This window comes from Epinephelus fuscoguttatus, linkage group LG12, assembly GCF_011397635.1.
Source record: "Epinephelus fuscoguttatus linkage group LG12, E.fuscoguttatus.final_Chr_v1".
Classification (NCBI taxonomy): Eukaryota; Metazoa; Chordata; class Actinopteri; order Perciformes; family Serranidae; genus Epinephelus; species Epinephelus fuscoguttatus.
In genome coordinates, this window is record NC_064763.1 from 2,877,409 (window position 1) to 2,900,954 (window position 23,546).

Genomic DNA, 23,546 nt, shown 5'->3' on the forward strand with positions numbered 1-23,546 from the left:
CATAATAATTATGCACACTAATAGTTGCCCAATAATTGTGCACATGAAGACATTCTCCTAAGAAAGCCAAAACCTCACTTTTACTTTCTTAAATATTAAGGTTTGATTATTATTAACATTTTGGATTGACTGAGAGCACTGCAGTTGTTCAATAATAAAATTAATCCTCAAAAATACAACTTGCCTAATAATTGTGCACACAGTGTATGCAGTCCCACAGCAGAAGGGAGGCAGTGTGACACCATGGACCCGGCCTTGCACACAGTCCAGCTGTCGGTACAAAAGAGAGGACAGAAACGTTAAATGAAGCCACCATCCAATGAAACAATATACATTACATCAAGCATTTAAAGGTGTAGAATAAATACCTCAAGCCTACAATATAGCCTTACCCACAGTCCAAGAGGACAATTAAAATCATGTAAAACAAACACAAAAAAGTAAATTAACTGTAGAAAACAGTGGCTGGCCTGGTCCTTTAAAGAAAACACAAAATACATTAGATGCCAGCACATTCAATGTATTACACATATTTAAAAAGACACTAAAAAATAATAAAATATAAGCCTACTTTGCAAAGGTACACAAACTCCCGTGGTATAACAATGAGGGAGCAGAGGGAGGAATCCGGTGCATCAACTATTAAAAAGAAAACATTATAAACACTATACATCTAAAAGTACATTAAAATACAGATAAACACCTGTATGTTGTTTATCGAAATCTTTGGATCTCCAGTATGGCAGCTATTGTTTACAGTATCCTTGGGTCTCTAGCCTGGCAGCTCGTCAGCGGTCACGGCAATCCTGGACCAAAACATAAGTAAATGCACTATAACTTTCAGGTAACGTTATTGCTTCCACACAGGTTACAAATACTATAAACACAAAGAGCAAACAAAGAGCTGTCACCCTAGCAGAATTAAAATCATAATTTCAACCTTATACTGCGCTCATTAAAACACTACCAGAGTAAACACCACAGCGATGAGTCTGCATACCTGTGTGAGAGGAGATTTCACCATACACATGTGCTGCAGCCAAGTCAAAGGGCTCTCTGCTGAGACAGGCAGCAATTTATCACTTCCTGATTGCCTGCAGTCATGTGATCAGGTGTCAATAAGTCAGGTGAAACATTACATTTTCCCAAATTCCCACACTACAGCAGCAGTGAATGAGGGAGAAGCTCTACCAAAATGTTCTGCACTGCCAATGTTATAAAGGAAAGTCCTCATCTTTTCACAAAACCTGCTTTCTGGCATACTGATCAAATTCAGAGATAAGGAGAGAGAGGATCCCAGTTTGGTCATGAACTCTGACTTATTATGTAAGTCTGAGGGATATTAGTGGTTAAGGAGAAGTTGTCACCCGCTCTCAGTGATTTTATGTGATGTTTGAGGTCTGACTGTTTTTTTGTTGTTTTTTTTTTTACATTTAACATTGTATATAGATCGGTGATCATACCATGGTTGGCTGTGCAGCATTTGGATGCACCAATCGGTCAGAGAGAGGCCATCGGATGTATGGTTTCCCCAAGGACACGGACCGACGGAAAAGATGGCTGGCAATGGTCAGCAGACAAAATTATGAAGTAATGGGAAATTATAACAGTAGAAAAATTTGTCAGGTAAATAATGTTGACAAAGGTGACATGACAGTTGCTTATTAACATTTCTAAGGCCATCATACTACTGTGCATACACAATAATGACATTTCAATGATATTAGAAGTATACAGTGGAAACTGATTTTACAAATCTCCCTGCAGGTACATTTTGAGGACAACCAGTTCATTATCACCAAAAAAGGCCACTTCAGGTTAAGACCTGATGCTGTGCCTACCTTATTCACCCATCGTCCAAAGCCAAAGAGGAGGAAAGTCCCCACACGGGGCATGCCTTCAGCAGTGGTTAATGAAAGGAGTGATGACCACACCTATCGCACAAGATCTGATTTGGGTATGATACACAGTTAACAACATATCACATTTATGTAAAAAAAATAAATAAATAAACAAAACACAGGTACATTTACAACTCTTAAACAGTTTTGTTTAATTGGAGTGTAGTGTAGCCTTAAACAGGAGATGCAAGTAGGTGCTAATGTAAGGCAGCATAAATGCATATTAACTGCAACAATGAATGAAACTTGATAGCAACCTTCCTTCATGAGCTGAAGAAAAAAATTCTTACCAGATACATCCAGCTGAGGTTGAGGATTGCATCAAAGTGCATCTGGGCTGCGAAGAAGGAAAACAAAGTGAAAGGGTACTTTGGCAGCAAGAGTCAGAGTAAAAGGGCAGAAAAGAGACAACATACCTCTGCACCAAAGGTCACAACATCTAGGCCACTGCCAAATACCTTACTCGTTGCCATGGATGTCGTTGGTCTTCCCATCCCTTGTCCACCACCAGCTGCCTCCAGTGGTCCCTTATTCCAGCAGCTGCAGCCAGCTGCCAGCAACAGCCACAGCCACCAACCACCACCAGCGGCGTCCACCACCATCAAGAGCCACCATCAGCTGCTCATGGCAGCCAACACCACCAGCCAACGCCGGCAGCAGCAGCAGCAGCAGCAGCAGTAGCAGGAGATGGTGCACCAGGTGTTCAGCCAAATTCTGCAAAAAAAAAAAAAAAACATTACTCATGTTAGTTGTGTCAGAGGAGCAGGAAAATCAATTATATTTGTATTTGCAGATCAAGGAGGAGGGGGAGCAGGATTTATCCTTGTCTACCCGAGGACCCCTTGTCCACCACCAGCAGCCTCCAGTGGTCTTTTGCTGCAGCCAGCTGCCAGCAGCAGCCGTTGCCACCAGCCACCACCAGCAGCGTCCGCCAGCAGCAGCCACAGCCACAAGCCACCACCAGCGGCAGCCGCCAGCAGCAGCCGCAGCCACAAGCCACCACCAGCGGCATCCGCCAGCAGCAGCCGCAGCCACAAGCCACCACCAGCGGCAGCCGCCAGCAGCAGCCGCAGCCACAAGGCACCACCAGCGGCATCCGCCAGCAGCAGCCGCAGCCACAAGCCACCACCAGCGGCAGCCGCCAGCAGCAGCCGCAGCCACAAGGCACCACCAGCGGCATCCGCCAGCAGCAGCCGCAGCCACAAGCCACCACCAGCGGCAGCCGCCAGCAGCAGCCACAGCCACAAGCCACCACCAGCGGCAGCCGCCAGCAGCAGCCGCAGCAACCAACCACCACTCGCAGCGTCCGCCAACATCAAGAGCCACCGTCAGCTGCTCATGGCAGCCAACACCACCAGCCAATGCCAGCAGCAGCTGCCAGAGGCAGCAGCAGCAGCAGCAGCAGGAGATGGTGCACCAGGTGTTCAGCCAAATTCTGCCAAAAAAAAAAAACATTATCCATGTTAGTTGTGTCAGAGGAGCAGGAAAACCAATTATATTTGTATTTGCAGGTCAAGGAGGAGGGGGAGCAGGATTTATCCTTGTCTACCCGAGGGCCCCTTGTCCACCACCAGCAGCCTCCAGTGGTCTCTTGCTGCAGCCAGCTGCCAGCAGCAGCCGTTGCCACCAGCCACTACCAGCAGTGTCTGCCAGCAGCAGCCACAGCCACAAGCCACCACCAGCAGCTGCCGCAGCCACAAGCCACCACCAGCGGCATCCACCACCATCAGGAGCCACCATCAGCTGCTCGTGGCAGCCAACACCACCAGCCAACGCCGGCAGCAGCCGCCAGAGGCAGCAACAGCAGGAGGAGGAGGTGGACCAGGTGTTCAGCCAAATTCTGCCCAAAACATTATTCATGTTAGTTGTGTCAGAGGAGCAGGAAAATAAATTACATTTCTATTTGCAGGTCTCTCTCATCATCACATTATTTTCATGATTGGACCAACAGTTTGGGAATGGGAAGAACTTCTTCGAGGAGTTAAATCTCCACTAAAACAGGTCTCTTTGTGTTCTGTCTGTCTCTCTGCTCTTCTGCCAGGTGCACCTACTTCATCACCATGGCAAACGCTGTCACACACAAACTCACAGAAACATGATGTGTGTGTGTGTGTCTAAATCTTACATGCAGACATGACAGGGGCAGCATCTCAATTTTAACCCTTTAGGTGCCAGAGTTTATTGAGGAAAATATTCCATTTTCCTTTCAACATTTCAAAAGGCTGTGGCTTGAAAGTGGTGAGAGATAAAGGCATACTGTAAATGAGAAAACTATTCATCATGACCCAAAGTTTGTCATGGGACTAAATTAACTCATCTAATTTGCATATTGAGACATCACTAGGTGGCGGCCATATTGGATTTCATACATCTCAGTAAAACAACATTTTGAACATATTTACACAGTAGATTTCTTTTCTTTTGTGCTGTTTTTGTTGTCTCTTCCTCAAAATAAAGGAAGAGGAATCTGGAAATTCGCTCATCTAATGTGCATATTGTGACATCACTTCTACATACCTACAGCTACAGAAAGCATTCAAACATCAAAACGTTCAGCTCTGTAAGGATTTTCTGATGTTTGTGGCAATATGTTTGATATTTCTAAATAATTCACAGTGGCGACGTAAGCTGGGGGGCCGAAACGGGTGCGAGTGCGAGGTCCCGCCAAACGCTGCTTGCAGCTTTAATTATAATTATAATTGTATTACTTTCATTAATGTTGTTGTAAGCTACTGTCATTACCATCTGTCTCTCTCTGTCTCTCTTTCTGTCTTATTGTGTCATACGGATTACTGTTAATTTATCATGTTGATCTGTTCTGTACAGCATCTATTGCACTTCTGTCCCTCCTCAGTTGCTCTTCCTGAGGTTCCTACTGTTTTTTTCCCCCGTTAAAGGGGTTTTTGGGGGGAGTTTTTTCTTATCCGCTGTGAGGGTTAAGGCACGAGGGATGTCGTATGCTGTAAAGCCCTGTGAGGCAAATTGTGATTTGTGATATTGGGCTTTATAAATAAAATTGATTGATTGATTGATTGATTGATTGATTGATTAATTGATTGATTGAAGCTCTGTGAGAATCATGTTCTTTGACTTCTCTAGCGCTTTCAAAAAGGGTGGAGGTGTCTGTGCAATATTTAGAGATCATATGGTTATGCACAGGTTGTCATTTGGGGTGTTTTCATCATTTGAGTATGTATCCTTTAAAATGGAGCTAAAACAATCTCCGTCCATACTCTATGTAGTTATATACAAGCCTCCCCAGCACCATCAAAGTTTTATTGATGATTTTACCAGGATGCTTTCAACTGTATGCACAGACTTTGATGGTTTGGTCATTACAGGTGATTTTAATGTACATGTGGATAATGTCTGTGACAGAAATGCTAAAGAGCTCAGTGCTGTCCTTGAAACCTTTGGCCTGACTCAGCATGTGTGTGAGCCCACCCACAGCAGAGCGCAGCACACTCTGGACTTGCTCATTACAAAAGGGGTTAATATTTCAAACGTCAATTTGGTTGATGTTGCTCCGTCTGATCATTTCTGTGTCTTCTTTGACCTGTCTGTTTCTCCCAAACCACTGGCTGGTCCTGCAGTTGTTCGGAGGAGACACATAAATAACAGCACAGGTGCTTCTTTCATGGAAATGATAAACTTTGAAAATGTCTCATGTTCTAATGTTGATGATTTGTTGAACTCGAACTCTGTTACTTCGAGTGTTTTGAATGTTCTGGACACCATTGCCCCTGTGAAGGTTAAAATGGTTAAAAATAAGCAGAAGGCGCCATGGAGGAATGACGACTCGGTCAGGGCACAGAAAAGGGAGTGCTGGAGGGCCGAGCGGAAATGGCGCAAGTCAAAGCTTCATGTTCATTATGAAATTTATAAAGAAAAGTTGTACGTGTTCAACCGGATCTTACGTAGAACAAGGGAGAGGTACTTTTCTGAAATTACTGGAAACTGCAGCAACAACTCGCATGTCTTATTTGCAACAGTGAACAGTTTAACAAACCCTCCAGCTCAACTGCCTTTGGAACTGATCTCTGTAATGAGTTTGCAGTATTCTTTTGCAGCAAGGTTCAGACCATTAAAAATGCCATCAATTCCACAACACCAATAACAACCCTGCAGCCACCTAGACACTTAGAGCTGACTCATTTTGCACCTGTAACTGACAAAACTGTCCAAGAGATCATCGCCAGTCTGAGTTCATCTACATGCTGCCTCGATGTGTTACCTACATGCTGCCTCGATGTGTTACCCACTAGATTTCTAAAGTCTGTGCTGAGCAGTTTGTTACCACCACTCGCTCACATAGTTAACATGTCACTACAATGTGGAACATTCCCAAAGGCCTTGAAAACTGCAGTCATAAAGCCTCTCCTAAAGAAGAGCAGTCTTGATGCCACAGTACTGAACAACTACCGGCCCATTTCAAATCTGCTGTTTTTAGATCCCATCACAGCACTAAGACCGCTCTTATTAAGGTGACAAATGACATCCGCCTGAACACTGATGCAGGCAAAGTCTCAGTTTTAGTCCTGCTAGATCTGAGTGCTGCTTTTGACACTGTCGATCATGAGATCCTTTCACAGAGACTAGAGGACTGGGTGGGCATCTCTGGCACTGCCCTAAATTGGTTGAAGTCCTATCTAGAAGACAGGAAGTACTTTATTGAAATTGGTAACTGTGTCTCAGACCACATGGCCTTGACCTGTGGGGTGCCCCAAGGGTCAATCCTGGGACCCCTTCTGTTCAATCTCTACATGCTGCCTTTAGGCCAGTTAATACAAAGTAATAATGTGTCCTACCACAATTATGCAGACGACACTCAGATCTATGTCTCACTGACAGCAGGTGAATATGGACCAGTGGATTCACTCTGTCACTGCATCCAACAGGTCAGTGTGTGGATGCAAAACAACTTTCCCCAGCTAAATTCAGACAAGACTGAAGTCATCGTATTTGGTCCACAGAAACAAAGAGAAAGTGTCAGCAGTCACCTCCAGTCTCTCTCTCTAAAACCTACAAATCAGGTTAGAAATCTCGGGGTAATAATGGACTCAGACTTGAACTTTAACAGCCACATCAAATCAATAACATCAGCAGCTTTTTACCAACATTGCCAAAATCAAAGGTATAGTGTCTAAACCTGACTTGGAGAGACTTATCCATGCATTTGTCTCTAGTAGGTTAGACTACTGTAACGACCTGCTCACTGGCCTCTCTAAACGGGCCGTAAGACAGCTGCAGTACATCCAGAATGCTGCTGCTCGGGTCCTGACCAGAACCAGGACGAGCACATTAGTCCTGTGCTCAGGTCTCTACACTGGCTTCCTGTGGCTCAGAGAATAGACTTTAAAGCAGCTCTGCTTGTGTACAAGTCTCTCCATGGCCTAGCACCAAAGTACATCTCTGACATGTTAGTGCCATATGAACCATCTCGGACTCTGAGGACCTCAGGGACTGGCCTCCTGCTGGTGCCCAGAGTCAGGACTAAACATGGGGAATCAGGATTCCAGTTTTATGCAGCTAAAATCTGGAACAGTCTTTCTGAAGACGTGAGACAGGCCTCTACTCTGACAATGTTCAAATCTAGGCTCAAAACAGCTCTATTTCACTGTGCATATGACTGAAAGGATCTTATCTGCACTCTTCTCTTTTAAAGTTCATTTTATAATGATTATTTATGTTTTTATTTTGTATTGTGATTTTAATGCATTTTCTTGTTCTGTAAAGCACTTTGAATTACTTTGTTTATGAATTGTGCTCTACAAATAAACTTGCCTTGCCTTCAACACCATACAGCCTGCGCTTCTGGGGGACAAACTGGAGCACATAGGGGTGGCTAATCACCTCACATCCTGGATCCTGGAGTACCTCACGGACTGGCCGCAGTATGTCAGGACCCAGGACTGTGTATCGGACTTGGCTGTTTGCAGTATGGGGGCCCCGCAGGGGACGGTGCTGGCACTGCTCCTCTTCACCCTCTACACTGCAGACTTTTCATACCACACCCCTACCTGTCATCTGCAGAAGTTCTCTGACGACTCTGCCATAGTTGGCCTCATCACAGATGGGGACGACAGGGAGTACAGAGAACTGAACCAGGTCTTTCTGGACTGGTGCCTGAAGAACCACCTTCAGATCATCCTATCCTATCCTTATTAACAGGCTATGTACCACATGTCTTTTAAGGTAGCTGTAATTAAACCTCTACTAAAAAAGCCCACCCTGGATCCAGAGGTGTTAGCCAGCTATAGACCAATATCTAATCTTCCCTTTATGTCAAAGATCCTTGAGAAAGTAGTCGCAGACCAGCTGTGTGATTTTCTCCATGATAATAATTTATTTGAGGAATTTCAGTCAGGATTTAGAATGCATCATAGCACTGAGACAGCACTAGTTAAAATTACAAATGACCTTCTGGTTGCTTCAGACAAAGGACTTGTCTCTGTACTTGTTTTATTAGATCTTAGTGCGGCGTTTGACACAATTGACCATCAAATTCTACTGCAGAGACTGGATCACTTAATTGGCCTAAAAGGTTCTGCGCTAAGCTGGTTTAAGTCTTATTTATCTGATCGTTTTCAGTTTGTTCATGTTCATAATGAATCATCCTTACGTACCAAAGTTTGTTTTGGAGTTCCACAAGGTTCTGTGCTTGGACCAATCCTATTTACTCTATATATGCTTCCTTTAGGTAATATCATCAGAAATCACTCTATAAATTTCCATTGTTATGCGGATGATACTCAGTTGTATTTATCGATGAAGCCAGAAGAAAGTAATCAATTAACTAAACTCCATAACTGCCTTAAAGACATAAAAACCTGGTTGAGCACCAATTTCCTGATGTTAAATTCAGACAAAACTGAAGTTATTGTTCTTGGCCCCAAACAACTCAGAGACTCTTTATCTGATGACATAGTTTCTCTAGATGGCATTGCTCTGGCCTCTAGCACTACCGTAAGAAACCTTGGAGTAATATTTGATCAAGATCTGTCTTTTAATTCACAGACTGCATTTTTTCATCTGCATAATATTGCGAACATTAGGCCTATCCTGACCTGAAAAGATGCAGAAAAATTGGTCCATGCTTTTGTTACCTCTAGGCTGAATTACTGTAACTCTCTATTATCAGGTAGCTCTAGTAAGTCCTTAAAAACTCTCTAGCTAATTCAGAATGCAGCAGCACATGTACTAACAGGAACTAAGAAACGACATCATATTTCTCCTGTTTTAGCTTCTCTGCACTGGCTCCCTGTAAAATCCAGAATTGAATTTAAAATCCTACTGTTAACTTATAAAGCTCTAAATGGTCAAGCTCCGTCATATCTTAGAGAGCTCATAGTGCCATATTATCCCACCAGAACACTGCGCTCTGAGAACGCAGGGTTAATCCTGGTCCCTAAAGTCTCCAAAAGTAGATCAGGAGCCAGAGCCTTCAGCTATCAGGCTCCTCTCCTGTGGAATCATCTTCCTGTTACGGTCCGGGAGGCAGACACCGTCTCCACATTTAAGACTAGACTTAAGACTTTCCTCTTTGATAAAGCTTATAGTTAGGGCTGGCTCAGGCTTGCCCTGTACCAGCCCGTAGTTAGGCTGACTTGGGCCTAGTCTGACGGAGGTCCCCCCTATAATACACTGGGCACCTTCTCTCCTTCTCTCTCTCTCTCTCGTATTCTATTACTGCATCTTGCTAACTCGGCCATTCTGGATGTCACTAACTCGGCTTCTTCTCCGGAGCCTTTGTGCTCCACTGTCTCTCAGATTAACTCATATCGCAGCGGTGCCTGGACAGCGTGACGTGTGTGGTTGTGCTGCTGCCGTGGTCCTGCCAGATGCCTCCTGCTGCTGCTGCCATCATTAGTCATTAGTCATACTTCTACTGTTATTATACACATATGACTATTGTCACACATGTATACTGCCAGATATTAATACATACTTTCAACATATTGTACCACAGTAGGCAGAACTATAACTATAATATTATTACTTTCAATATTGTTGTTGTAAGCTGCTGTCATTACCTGCATCTCTCTCTCTCTCTCTCTCTCTCTCTCTCTCTCTGTCCCATTGTGTCATGCAGATTACTGTTAATTTATTATGCTGATCTGTTCTGTACGACATCTATTGCACGTCTGTCCGTCCTGGAAGAGGGATCCGTCCACAGTTGCTCTTCCTGAGGTTTCTACCGGGTTTTTTTTCCCTGTTAAAGGGGTTTTTTGGGGAGTTTTTCCTTATCCGCTGCGAGGGTCATAAGGACAGAGGGATGTCGTATGCTGTAAAGCCCTGTGAGGCAAATTGTGATTTGTGATATTGGGCTTTATAAATAAAATTGATTGATTGATTGATTGGTTAGTGCTCAGGAGGCAGTGTATAGGTTAACGAACTTGCATTTGAAGGAGTGCTCTAGTAAAGTTGTGTTTGTGCCGACAGGGAATAATATAGTGAAGATGAGTTTACCCCTCAGTGTTTTGAGGCAGAGAGCATCTGCACACGATCTTAGCACAGAAGATATGTGGATGACGAGCTTCATGGATAGATATAGGAACAGGCCCGACGGTGATGTGTTTGAAAATATGTGTATGGCGACATTTGCGTCGGAGTATTGTGTTCTTTCCAAAAACGAAAAGTCTCCGCACATGATTCGATTGAAAAATGATTTGGGCTTCATTTTGAAGAGAACACGTACTCTGTTTGCGGTTGTTCGGTACATGCGCGTTAGTTTGGAAAAACATCCAGAGTTGCATTTTCAGAGTTTGCTGCAGTTGTTCCTTCCATATAGAACTGACTCAGACCTCAAACCTGAAGGCTTTGAGCTGTTTGAACAGTTCCATGAGGATGGAAGTGTGACATTTAGTGACGGGTCAGTACATGCGGTTAAGGATGTGGTGAAGGATAATAGAGCAGTGTTTGATGTAGATAATCCAGATTTAGAGCGTGCACAGGAGATTGCAGAGCAGCATGGTGTAGATGGGGAGGATGCTTGGGGGGAGCTGTGTCCTGAACAGGAAGTTGAACGCCTTGAGTGTTTAGAGGAGAGAAGGCAGCAGCAGGGATCTGAGATAGTAGAGGAGCAGTTACAAGAACGTCTGGAGAATGTGCCAGTTTTTTTTTTTAAAAGTTACCTTTTAAATTATGTGGACCAGCACCAGCTTTCCAGGTGATTTATTCTTTAACAATTAACTTCAAATATTTAAAGTTAGTCCTTAAAATTGCTTTCAGTAATGTAAACATTGCCATGTGCGCAGTAATGTCACTGTAGCAAATACCGTGGGACAATTACACAGTGGTCAAGAGTGCTGGACCGGAAGTGTCGCACAAAAAAACGGAAGCTGGCTGCGTTCTGTTTTGCCTCCGTGGCTGCAGTCGGAAAGTCTTTTTTGTTTAGGAAGGTTCCTAGCTGAGTGAAATGACCCGTAAGTATTTTAGTGGCCGCCATGATAAGAGCTGTGTGAATTCTCTAAACACTAAGGAAAGGAGGTTCAGTGCTTCCTTTCAGATCTCCTTTAGCATAGGAAACATCGGACCTTCCTAAGCGATAGGAAAGGAGATAATTTAATCCCACAATGCTTTGCAGAAGCAATATTTAAAGCGACCGACCATTGACGGGGACAATCGAATAAACCCGAAGAAGTAGGAGAAGAGGAAGAACGAAAGAAGCGACGAAAGGTAAAGAAAAAGAACAACTGGCTCTCAACATGACTGGAAAGTCACGGAGATCACCATGTAAGTCACGTTACATGAAGCTTTGCCTATCTCATGCCATAACTTTATAATATGCGTACCGTTATATGTTCCAAACTCTCAATAATATGTTAAACCCATGCGAACTAAACGTCACGCTACTGTTATATTATAACATTACCCAATTCAAGTTAATATTGTGGTGTAAGATATGCTCAGTGTGCATTAATCATGTCACTATTTGAGCGTTGTTGAATCGCCAGCTTTTAGCAATATCATTAATTCATTTTTCTTCAGTCACAGATGCTGACATCACTGCACTCATACGGGCACGTGTGCGGCTGGAGCACCTCTTCAGCGGGAGGCAGCCCTTTTTAGACTATTACTCAAATGAATTTCACCCAAACACTTTAGAATAAAGCCTCCCACATCTCTACCCTGCCCCCCCCTCTTTTTTTCCCTTTCTGCTCTCTCTGTGAATTGAATAGTTTACTCATTTCTTGCATACGAACAGCAGCAAACACAGAAAACCTGTCCATTTAGGCAGAAGATATACTGTTAATTGCACAGATGCACCTTCATCCCTATGTATGCTCTTGTTATTTGTTCTTTTCTTTTTTTTCTGTGTTGTTACTGTTACTAATATAATGGAAAATCCAATAAACACAATTAAAAAAATAAAAGAAAATAAAAAAAATAACTTGACATGACACAATCATGTCAACATTTCAAGGTGTTTACTGAGATTTGTGGTCGTTTTTAAACTATTGTAAGCAAATGACAGATGATGATTGATTGGCATATTAACACAGAAGTTTGTGTTTCAAGAAAAAGGGATATGAAACATTTTTATTTCGATGATGTTTTTAACTCAACATGTTTGCAACTTAAGATTGATATGTACAGTAGTAGATTTGTAAGCCTAACATATTTGCCTCTCTTGCATACACTTTGTCATAAATAATCACAATGATTCAGGAGGGTGAGTGTGAGCAACCATTTTCACCGTTTTAGTTTTGTGACTGCCTATCTGTCTTTTGTAATTCAATTCAGACGTTGGTAATTAAGTCATATTTTTCAATGTGCTGTCCACGTTTATATAGCCTGCATGAAGCAACATGGTAAGTAGGCACGGGGCGGAGTACCGAGATGCGCTTTTTGTAGTCCATCTTCGGTAAACTGTAGTTTCACCACGGTCGACCTACGTCACTGACATCCGCCGTTGCATGATGGCATAGCCCAGCGTAAGTGTGGTCGGATTCTCTCAGGTCCGCGGTTCTCTTTTCCTAAGTCCTTATGAATTCTCCTGCTCATCTTTCCTTGGCCTCACGACGTTTCCCACCGAGGTCAAAGAATAGTGATTAGGAATAGACGATAGGAGGGACTTTCCGACCGCAGCCCGTGTGTCCGTGAAAAATAAGGTGAATAGAACATGTAAACAGCAGTCAGGAAATAGGCAACAAATCGGAATTGGGCATTGGTAGTGTAAAGGCAGCCGAAGAGTCATTTATTCTGGTTGAAACTGCATGTAATATTATAGTATAGGCCTACCTTTGGTAATGATGAGTTTTGCTTCTGTATTTTCTCGCTAAATATGGCTGTAAAGGTAGTTAAATGTAACGGTGTTCCTCATTTGCATATTGTGTTACTTGCTGCAGGAGACTGAGACAAACCCTGCTGCAGCATGTGATTGTGTGGATGACTGTGCCCTGTGCTGCTCTTGTAGGTGCGTTTTGATGTGTTTTGTAATTTTTTATGCACATTTATTAAATTTAATGAGTTTAATGGCAGGACATAAGCACACTGTTTTGGTTTACTTTCAGTTTACCTTTTTTATTTTCCCTGTGAAGAGATGTTTATGTTTGTAAATTAAGTTAACTAGTTTATTTGTAAAATTTATTTATTTTGTTTTCCTGTAATTATTAATTTCAAGCTAATTATAGAGGCACACATTTGGTGTGTACATTTTATCTTATTTACATTAGTATTTTGTTAATTTTTGTAAAATTGTTTTAATACACACAACAACAACAACAACAACAACAAAACTACTACAGCTATTGTACTGGAGACTGAGACAGACCCTGCTGCAGCGTGTGATTGTGTGTATGCTGACTGTGCCCTGTGCTCAGTGGCGCCTCCAGAAATTTTTCATAGGGGTGGCCAGATGGGGCCGCTTACAATCGCGGTGGCACACCAAAACTAAAAGCCATAATTTCAGGATTTTATTATACGGCCAAGGGGCGGGGGCTACTGTGAGTGATGGAAGGTCAAAAGCGGCTTCCTGGGCCTAGCTGGCTGTGCATTTGGGATGAAATGCATAACTGACAATAGAATCTATGTGACTGGCGAGGGGAACGTGCAGGGTCCAATTCTAACTTTTTCACTTACCAGCCAGGCTGGCTGGTAAGTGATTTGGGTTAATATTATTAATATATTAATATTTGGGTTAATAAATTCTGTAGTATTCTTACTACAGTGCAAAAAGAATATTTCATTAAGGAATTTTACATGAATCACTGACTTTAGTCCCCTTTGGACAGTTGAGACATAAGATATTAGCTCGACCAGACTGCAACAGCAGGGCCTGCCCTATATAAGCATGAATGTCTGACCAGTGGTGGACGAAGTATTCAATGACATGACTTGAGTGAAAGTAAGGATACTCTCGGTCAAATATTACTCCAGTACAAGTGAAAGTTGTTCATTCATTTTTTTTTTTACTTAAGTGAAACCCTGCCAACTGATTAACATAGGGGGGATTGAAATAAAGTAAATAAATAAAATAAAAATCAACCAGCCACCCTCCTCCCCTGACAAGTAAAGAACAGTCCCTAAAATGCGGTGAGGTTTGTGGGCCGTTACCTGCCACAAAGAGAGAAATGTGAACGGCTCATTTCTCCTCTGACACGTCACATACCTGTGTGCCGCCATGGCTTGGTTGTCCAGGTACTGGGCAGTCATGACACCAAGAAGAGGAAATTATTGGACCTGGAGCTGGGCTTCTCTGTCGCTGGTAAGCCGTTATCTTGCGCCGCAGAACGCTATGGCCGCCGTATTTGACAGGAATATGTATTCCTGTCTGTGTCTGGGATCCCCGTTCAACCCACAACCGGCAGGATTCGCCTTCTGTTTCTGCTGCTGGTTGAAATCTGTAGCCTACTTGCACAGCGTGCTCCTGAATGATTTCTATTGCTCGCTCACACAAAACTAATTTTAGTCGCAAATGCATGTGACGCACTTACCTGACCAAAGATGGTCTCTGCCTGAAATACACATGTATGCCAATACCAGCATCATTCTCCAGTAACAAAAAATGCATTTTTTGCTGGTAAAAAAATAACCTCCCAGAGTGGCGAGTGGTCTTAAACATTTAGTTTTGGACCCTGGGTGCGTGGCGTCAGTCCGACTACCCAAAGGTCCGACCTAGTATTTGAATCCCATTAGTCTGACCTCCCAAAAATCCGACCGCAGTAAAGTTACATTTCAGGGGGGACCAGGCAATTTTCCCCTTTCAGTAAATGTCTGCAATGTCTCTAAGCGCGGACTGTGAGGACAGTTGCGTTTATCTCATCAACAGGAAATCACATCATCTGCTATATGTGATGTACATGCCCTTATTTGGATAACACATCCTGGTATTCCCCACACACGGGAAGATGTTTTGGGGGGGGGGGGGGGGGACTGCCAACTGAATGAATGAATGAGTGACATTATTGTACTTTTTTTCCTGCTGCATAGCACATCGCACATTGCCACTCACTAGGCTGCTGACTGGCTGCCATAAGCTACACACAAATAAAACATTCAGAAGTTCTAACGAATGCAAATTTTATTAAATTTTTTCCATAAGGAGGCCAACAGTAGAATTCACCACATGACGAAAGCAGACAAGAACTACCAAGCACTGTCCTTGGTGCTGAAGATGTCCCCAAGCCTGTTACAGGCAGCGGTTATAACAAAATCACTTTAAGCTCTGTCCTTGGTCCTGAAGATGCAAAAACAAACAAATGTCTATACTCCAAAACTCACTACTTCTGACATGATGAACCAAGACAGTGTACATGGATAAAAAAACAACATCAGCAGAAAAACAGAAGTCCTGCAAACCAACAGCAAGCGGCGATCACCATGGACAAATAACGTCGCATATCTGTAACTCGAAAAGCACTCGGAGAGCGCAGACCTCAGCCAAGCAGCTCATATTTCCCGCCATTTTATTATTTTATCCACTTTGCTTCAACCGATCACCACCAAAATTTTATCATCTGTACCTTGTCCCATTATCAACCTTTCCTGAAAATTTCATCAAAATCCATTCAGAACTTTTTGAGTTATTTTGCAGACAAACAAACAAACAAACAGACAGATAGACCAATGCCGAAGAAATAAAAACAAGACAGCTGTTGGCAACTAACGCTGTTGCTGCTGCAGCTACTATTAGGCCACTACTGTTATCCAAACTAAATTAAAGGAAGAAAGATTGTTTAACCTATAATTCCACAATTGTGTTGCCTTCTTTCCACAGCAAATACATTATTTCCTTTTAACAAATGGCTCAGAGAAATGCTGTCTAGCAAAGTTAAATATTTTCACCACCATTTTAGTTATGAAATAGCCTACATATGATATTCAAGGTGCATGCACAGGATCTCACACACATAAAACGTGACTGGAATTAATAAACAAGCAGTAAATGCACAGTGGGGGTTATTTGTTTTCTGTATCGGTGTGACATGCTGTGTTAATTGAGTGAATCGTCCTAGTCAGAAGCGTGTTAATTTGAGTTTGATTTAATTTAATTACACTAAAGTTGTTGAGTTAAACTAACCATATGAGTGCTTTTTGTTTTTATACAATTTATTGCTGCATTTTGAAAGCAAAAAGAGTTAAGTTTTTGGGGGGTTTCATGTTATATCAGGGGTTTCAACTTGGCACCGTGAACCTGTGCTTCCCGTGACCTGTAAAAGTAGCGTTGTGACATAAGCCTCAGTTTCTGTTGTTGGCGAATTGTTACAAGCTGATGAATTCGCTGGTCAAGGCTAGGCAAAACATTAGTACAGGTGAGAGAGAGACGTGCTGCAAGAACAGATTAATGCTTAATATACACCTGCAGCCAGACGCATTACGCTGTCAATAGGCTTTATGTGTGGGGAATACCAGGATGTGTTATCCCAATAAGGGCATGTACGTCACTTATAGCAGATGGATGTGATTTCCCGTCGATGAGATAAAAGCAACTGTCCTCACAGTCCGTGCTGGTGCAGTGAGGGAGAAATGCACTGACTGCTTCCTGTTGGAAGTGCTGTGGTCGAACTAATGGGCGGTTGTACTACTGGGTATGAAATCTGATGGTCGGAATAATGGCATTAAAATGGTCGGATTAATGGGCGGTCGACATTATGGGACTAACACGCTAAAACTCGCCGTAGACCTGCATGGTCGGATTAGCGGGTAGTCGGAGTTATGGGTAGTAGGACCTATGGGAGGTCGCACTAACGCCTGGTTCCCACTGTCGAGTGGGGTGGCCAGCAAATTTATGGGGGGGCAGTGGCCACCCCCTGGTGGTGCCATTGTGCATGTGAGGATGAAATGCCAATTTCAGCCTGATGTCTCACTGACTGACTGACAGCCTCATCATAGTGACATCTTACAATTCTTCATAGGCTATTTAAAACTAATGAAATTTGTTAGTTTAGTGACATTTTACAATTCTTCATCAATCAATCAATCAATCAATTTTATTTATAAAGCCCAATATCACAAATCACAATTTGCCTCACAGGGCTTTACAGCATACGACATCCCTCTGTCCTTATGACCCTCGCAGCGGATAAGGAAAAACTCCCCAAAAAAAACCTTTAACAGGGAAAAAAAACGGTAGAAACCTCAGGGAGAGCAACTGAGGAGGGATCCCTCTTCCAGGACGGACAGATGTGCAATAGATGTCGTACAGAACAGATCAGCATGACAAATTAACAGTAATCCACATGACACAATGAGACAGAGAAAGAGAGAGAGAGAGAGAGAGAGAGAGAGAGAGAGAGAGAGAGAGAGAGAGAGAGAGAGAGAGAGAGAGAGAGATGCAGGTAATGACAGTAGCTTACAACAACATTATTAAAAGTAATAATATTATACTTATAGTTCTGGCTACTGTGGTACAATATGTTGAAAGTATGTATTAATATCTGGCAGTATACATGTGTGACAATAGTCATATGTGTATAATAACAGTAGAAGTATGACTAATGACTAATGATGGCAGCAGCAGCAGGAGGCATCTGGCAGGACCACGGCAGCAGCACAACCACACACGTCACGCTGTCCAGGCACCGCTGCGATATGAGTTAATCTGAGAGACAGTGGAGCACAAAGGCTCCGGAGAAGAAGCCGAGTTAGTGACATCCAGAATGGCCGAGTTAGCAAGATGCAGTAATAGGATACGAGAGAGAGAGAGAGAGAGAGAGAGAGAGAGAGAAGGAGAGAAGGAGAGAAGGTGCCCGGTGTATTATAGGGGGTCCTCCGGCAGACTAGGCCTAAATCAGCCTAACTAGGGGCTGGTACAGGGCAAGCCTGAGCCAGCCCTAACTATAAGCTTTATCAAAGAGGAAAGTCTTAAGTCTAGTCTTAAATGTGAAGACGGCGTCTGCCTCCCGGACCGTAACAGGAAGATGATTCCACAGGAGAGGAGCCTGATAGCTGAAGGCTCTGGCTCCTGATCTACTTTTGGAGACTTTAGGGACCACGAGTAACCCTGCGTTCTCGGAGCGCAGTGTTCTGGTGGGATAATATGGCACTATGAGCTCTCTAAGATATGACGGAGCTTGACCATTTAGAGCTTTATAAGTTAACAGTAGGATTTTAAATTCAATTCTGGGTTTTACAGGGAGCCAGTGCAGAGAAGCTAAAACAGGAGAAATATGATCTCGTTTCTTAGTTCCTGTTTGTACATGTGCTGCTGCATTCTGAATTAGCTGGAGAGTTTTTAAGGACTTACTAGAGCTACCTGATAATAGAGAGTTACAGTAATCCAGCCTAGAGGTAACAAAAGCGTGGACCAATTTTTCTGCATCTTTTCAGGTCAGGATAGGCCTAATGTTCGCAATATTACGCAGATGAAAAAATGCAGTCCGTGAGGTTTGTTTTAAATGAGAATTAAAAGACAAATCTATGTCAAATATTACTCCGAGGTTTCTTACGGTAGTGCTAGAGGCCAGAGCAATGCCATCTAGAGAAACTATGTCATCAGATAAAGAGTCTCTGAGTTGTTTGGGGCCAAGAACAATAACTTCAGTTTTGTCTGAATTTAACATCAGGAAATTGGTGCTCATCCAAGTTTTTATGTCTTTAAGGCAGTTATGGAGTTTAGTTAAGTGATTACTGGCTTCATCGATAAATACAACTGAGTATCATCCGCATAACAATGGAAATTTATAGAGTGATTTCTAATGGTGTTACCTAAAGGAAGCACATATAGAGTAAATAGGATTGGTCCAAGCACAGAACCTTGCGGAACTCCAAAACAAACTTTGGTACGTAAGGACGATTCATTATGAATGTGAACAAACTGAAAACGATCAGATAAATAAGATTTAAACCAGCTCAGTGCAGAACCTTTTAGGCCAATTAAGTGATCCAGTCTCTGCAGTAGAATTTGATGGTCAATAGTGTCAAACGCCGCACTAAGATCTAATAAAACAAGTACAGAGACAAGTCCTTTGTCTGAAGCAACCAGAAGGTCATTTGTAATTTTAACTACTGCTGTCTCAGTGCTATGATGCACTCTAAATCCTGACTGAAATTCCTCAAATAAATTATTATCCTGGAGAAAATCACACAGCTGGTCTGCGACTACTTTCTCAAGGATCTTTGATATAAAGGGAAAATTACATATTGGTCTATAGTTGGCTAACACCTCTGGATCCAGGGTAGGCTTTTTTAGTAGAGGTTTAATTACAGCTACCTTAAAAGACTGTGGTACATAGCCTGTTAATAAGGATATATTGATCATATCTAATATATGAGTGTTAACTAAAGGAAAGACCTCCTTAAGTAGCCTTGTTGGGATGGGGTCCAAGAGACACGTTGATGATTTAGATGAAGAAATCAGTGCGGTCAATTCTTGAAGAGAAACTGGGGAGAAGCAATCTAAATATATATTAGGTTTTACAGCTTTGTTTGAGGTTAGATAGGTACTATCTGAGGACAGGAGGTCATGAATTTTGCCTCTAATAGTTAGAATTTTGTCATTAAAAAAGCTCATAAAATCATTACTGCTAAGGGCTAAAGGAATACAAGGCTCAATAGAGCTTTGACTCTCAGTTAGCCTAGCTACAGTGCTGAAAAGAAACCTGGGGTTGTTCTTATTGTCTTCTATTAATGCTGAGTAATAGTTTGCTCTGGCATTGCGGAGGCCCCTCTTATAAGTTTTGAGACTGTCTGTCCAGATTAAACGAGATTCTTCCAGTTTGGTTAATCGCCAATTCCTTTCAAATTTTCACGATATTTGTTTTAATTTACGGGTTTGAGAGTTATACCAAGGAGCGAACTTTCTTTGCTTTTTTAACTTCTTTTTAAGAGGAGCTACAGAGTCAAATGTTGTTCGCAGCGAGCCTACAGCGCTATCGACAAAATGATCAAAGTCGGTACAGGAAACCTCTGTTACTGAGGGACTTGGTATTGAATTTAATGACGGAGTAATCTTTTCCTTAAATTTTGCGACAGCACTATCTGATAAACATCTAGTATAGTAACTGTTGCTGAGTGGCGTGATGTCGAGTAAAAGAAATCAAAAGTAATCAGATAATGATCCGATAGCGAGGATTCTGTGGAAAGACTTTTAGATTATCAATTTCAATTCCATACGTCAGAACTAGATCGAGGGTATGGTTAAAACAGTGAGTGGGTTCATGTACACCCTGACTGAAGCCAATGGAGTCTAATAATGAGATAAACGCGGTAGCCAGGGAGTCATTAACAACATCAACATGAATGTTAAAATCGCCTACAATAATAACTTTATCTGATTTAAGAACTAAACTCGATAAAAACTCTGAGAATTCAGATACAAATTCAGAATACGGGCCAGGAGCACGGTACACTATAACAAATAAAAGTGGCTGCGAGGTTTTCCAGGTCGGATGTAAAAGACTAAGAACGAGGCTTTCAAATGAATTATAATCTAGTTTAGGTTTAGGGCTGATTAACAGGCTAGAGTTAAAAATGGCTGCAACTCCCCCTCCTCGGCCGCTGCCTCGAGGAATGTGGGTATTATTATGACTGGGAGGAGTGGACTCATTTAGACTGACATATTCATCTTGACACAGCCAGGTTTCAGTGAGACTGAGTAAATCAATATGATTATCTGATGTTAATTCGTTTACTAACACTGCTTTAGACGATAGAGACCTGATATTTAACAGTCCGCATTTAATTCTCCTGTTTTGTCTTTCTGTCACAGAAGAGGTTTTAATTTTTATGAGGTTGTTACGCACAACTCAGACAGACACCGTTTGTATAAAACTATGAAAACTATGGCTGGGTAACTGAACTAGAAGCTCAGAGAGGCGTGTAGGACTGCATCTCTGAGTCCTGGTCTCAACTCTGGGTTGTCAGGGATTTAAATTACTAATAAAGTTTGCCAGGTTCCTAGAAATGAGAGCAGCTCCATCCAAAGTGGGATGAATGCCGTCTCTCCTAATAAGACCAGGTTTTCCCCAGAAAGTTTGCCAATTATTAACAAAACCCACATCGTTTGCTGGACACCACCTGGACAGCCAGTGATTAAATGATGACATGCGGCTAAACATGTCATCACTGGTCAGATTTGGGAGGGGTCCAGAGAAAACTACGGAGTCCGACATCGTTTTTGCATATTCACACACCGAGGCAATATTAATTTTAGTGACCTCCGATTGGCGTAACCTGGTGTCATTGCCGCCGACATGAATAACAATCTTACTGAATCTACGTTTAGCTTTAGCCAGCAGTTTTAAATTAGATTCAATGTCGCCAGCTCTGGCCCCAGGGATACATTTGACTATGGTCGCTGGTGTTGCTAACTTCATGTTTCTCAGAATAGAGCTGCCAATAACCAGAGTTTTATCCTCAGCGGGTGTGTCGCTGAGTGGGGAAAAGCGGTTGGAAACGTGAACAGGCTGGTGGTGAGCCGTGGGCTTCGGCTTGGAGCTGTGCTTCTGGCGAACCGTAACCCAACTTCCCGGCTGAACGGGAGTTATCGGAGGACAGTTAGCAGAGGCTAAGGCTATGCTATGTGGCTCCGCATCGGCTACAGGGGGCTGGCTAACTACCGCAGCTACCGAATGGTTTTCCATGGTGCGGAGCCGCGCTTCTAATTCACTAAGCCACTAAGCCTTGCCTCCAACGCAGCAAATAAGCTACACTTGTTACAGTTACTACTGTCGCTAAAGGAGGCAGAGGCATAACTGAACATTTGGCACACCGAGCAAGAAAGAGCAGAGGGAGAAGCCATCGCTAACTTTAAAGCTAATGTAGCTACCAAGGCTAGTAACGTGCAAACAACAGCTAAGAGATTAGCGAGAAAGTCGTAGAAAGGAGGAGACCTATAAGTGCTTAAACAGAACTAGTGTGGGTTAAGACTTGAAGCAGATGTTAAAGCAACGTTAAAGCAACTGAAGTGAGAAAACAGGCTACTAGAATTCACCAGAGCAGTACAGAGACGCTGTCACAGAAACACCGGAAATGACACAACTCGCTTACCGCAATACGTCAGCACGTCAGGTGAGTTGAATGCATATTTAAAACTAACGAAATTCATTTCTGTACATGGTCACACGTTTACAATTCTCCTCTGTTCTCTGGATCGCGCACGGCAGAGTCGTGTTAGCAACCATGCACCGCTCCACATCAATGCACCTCTGCCACTGTACAGTCGCAGATGTGTTGCAGCATGACACGATCCATCAGACACATGAACGTGCTCAAATGGTCATCAGTATTACGGCGTGCATGTGCATTTGGGCCAGCTACTTCAGTCAAGATGTTCTGAGACTGCGCTCTCCCAGTGCGTAATCCCGGCTGTGTACGCTTCCACACAGTCCCATCTTTTCCAGTTGCGTGGCCCTCACACAGATCTGGTTGATCCGACACTATACAAAATAAATAAAATTTGTTTAGCAAGTGCAGTAATCTTGCTAGAACCTACTGAATGACATCATATATATATATATATATATATATATATGTGACCAGCCATGGAAAAACCAGGAACAAGTCTCCCGAGAAGCATTTTCAGTCATTTACAGATTCTGAAAGTGTAGTTTCTAAGCTTTCCAACAATGTCTAACACATGGAAATCTGAAAATATTTAAGAAGTTGTGGCCATTTAAATGCAGGCACTCCTCAAACTACTTTACTGAGAAATCCAGCCTGAACGATTCTAAATTCTCAGGTGCCAGGTAACACAATGCTGCTCATTTGCATCTCATTTAGATAAGCTTTACCCCCTACTGGTCTAGCTCTCAGTGACATCTGGTATCTGTTCGCCTGCAGGGCAGAAACTATTGTAGTAGTTTGAACAATGTAGTTAATGTCGATGTAGTGTTATTTTCCTTAAGCACTTTAGTGGACTGATCAGAATCAGAATGTACTTTATTGAAATGGAAATGCCTTTGTTACAAAAAGCCCCTGAATAAAGTTGATCACAAAAAACAAAACAAAAAGCCCCTGAATAAAAATGAAAAACAAGAAAGGTAATATACTTAAGAGTTAGAAGGAGCAAATAAGTTTCAATATAAATACCTGAAGTGCTGATGACTCTTGATCTGTGGGAGCCTTCGGAAGTAGGGACTCAGATGCGTCTGCCAGTCGAAGGTCTTGACTATCACTCTGCCATCTGCCATTCCAACAATCTGTGGGATATTGAGGTGACTCTCAGGAGAGCTGTTTTCCACTACCTGTTGACAGCAAGGA

General features: G+C 42.7%; 1 protein-coding gene across 1 annotated transcript in view; it reads right to left on the reverse strand.

Annotated features, from left to right (window-relative positions):
- Positions 1-203: 203 nt before the first annotated feature.
- Positions 204-23,546, reverse strand: part of LOC125898019 (uncharacterized) — a 74,204-nt gene continuing 50,861 nt past the window's right edge. Inside the window, exons 14-20 of the mRNA XM_049591623.1 lie at positions 23,376-23,546; positions 2,360-2,615; positions 2,192-2,238; positions 1,842-1,948; positions 1,464-1,560; positions 1,001-1,056; positions 204-806 (exon numbers count right to left, since the gene is read on the reverse strand). The gene's annotated coding sequence lies outside the window, so the exon portion shown is untranslated. The remainder of the gene's footprint in view (positions 807-1,000; positions 1,057-1,463; positions 1,561-1,841; positions 1,949-2,191; positions 2,239-2,359; positions 2,616-23,375) is intronic.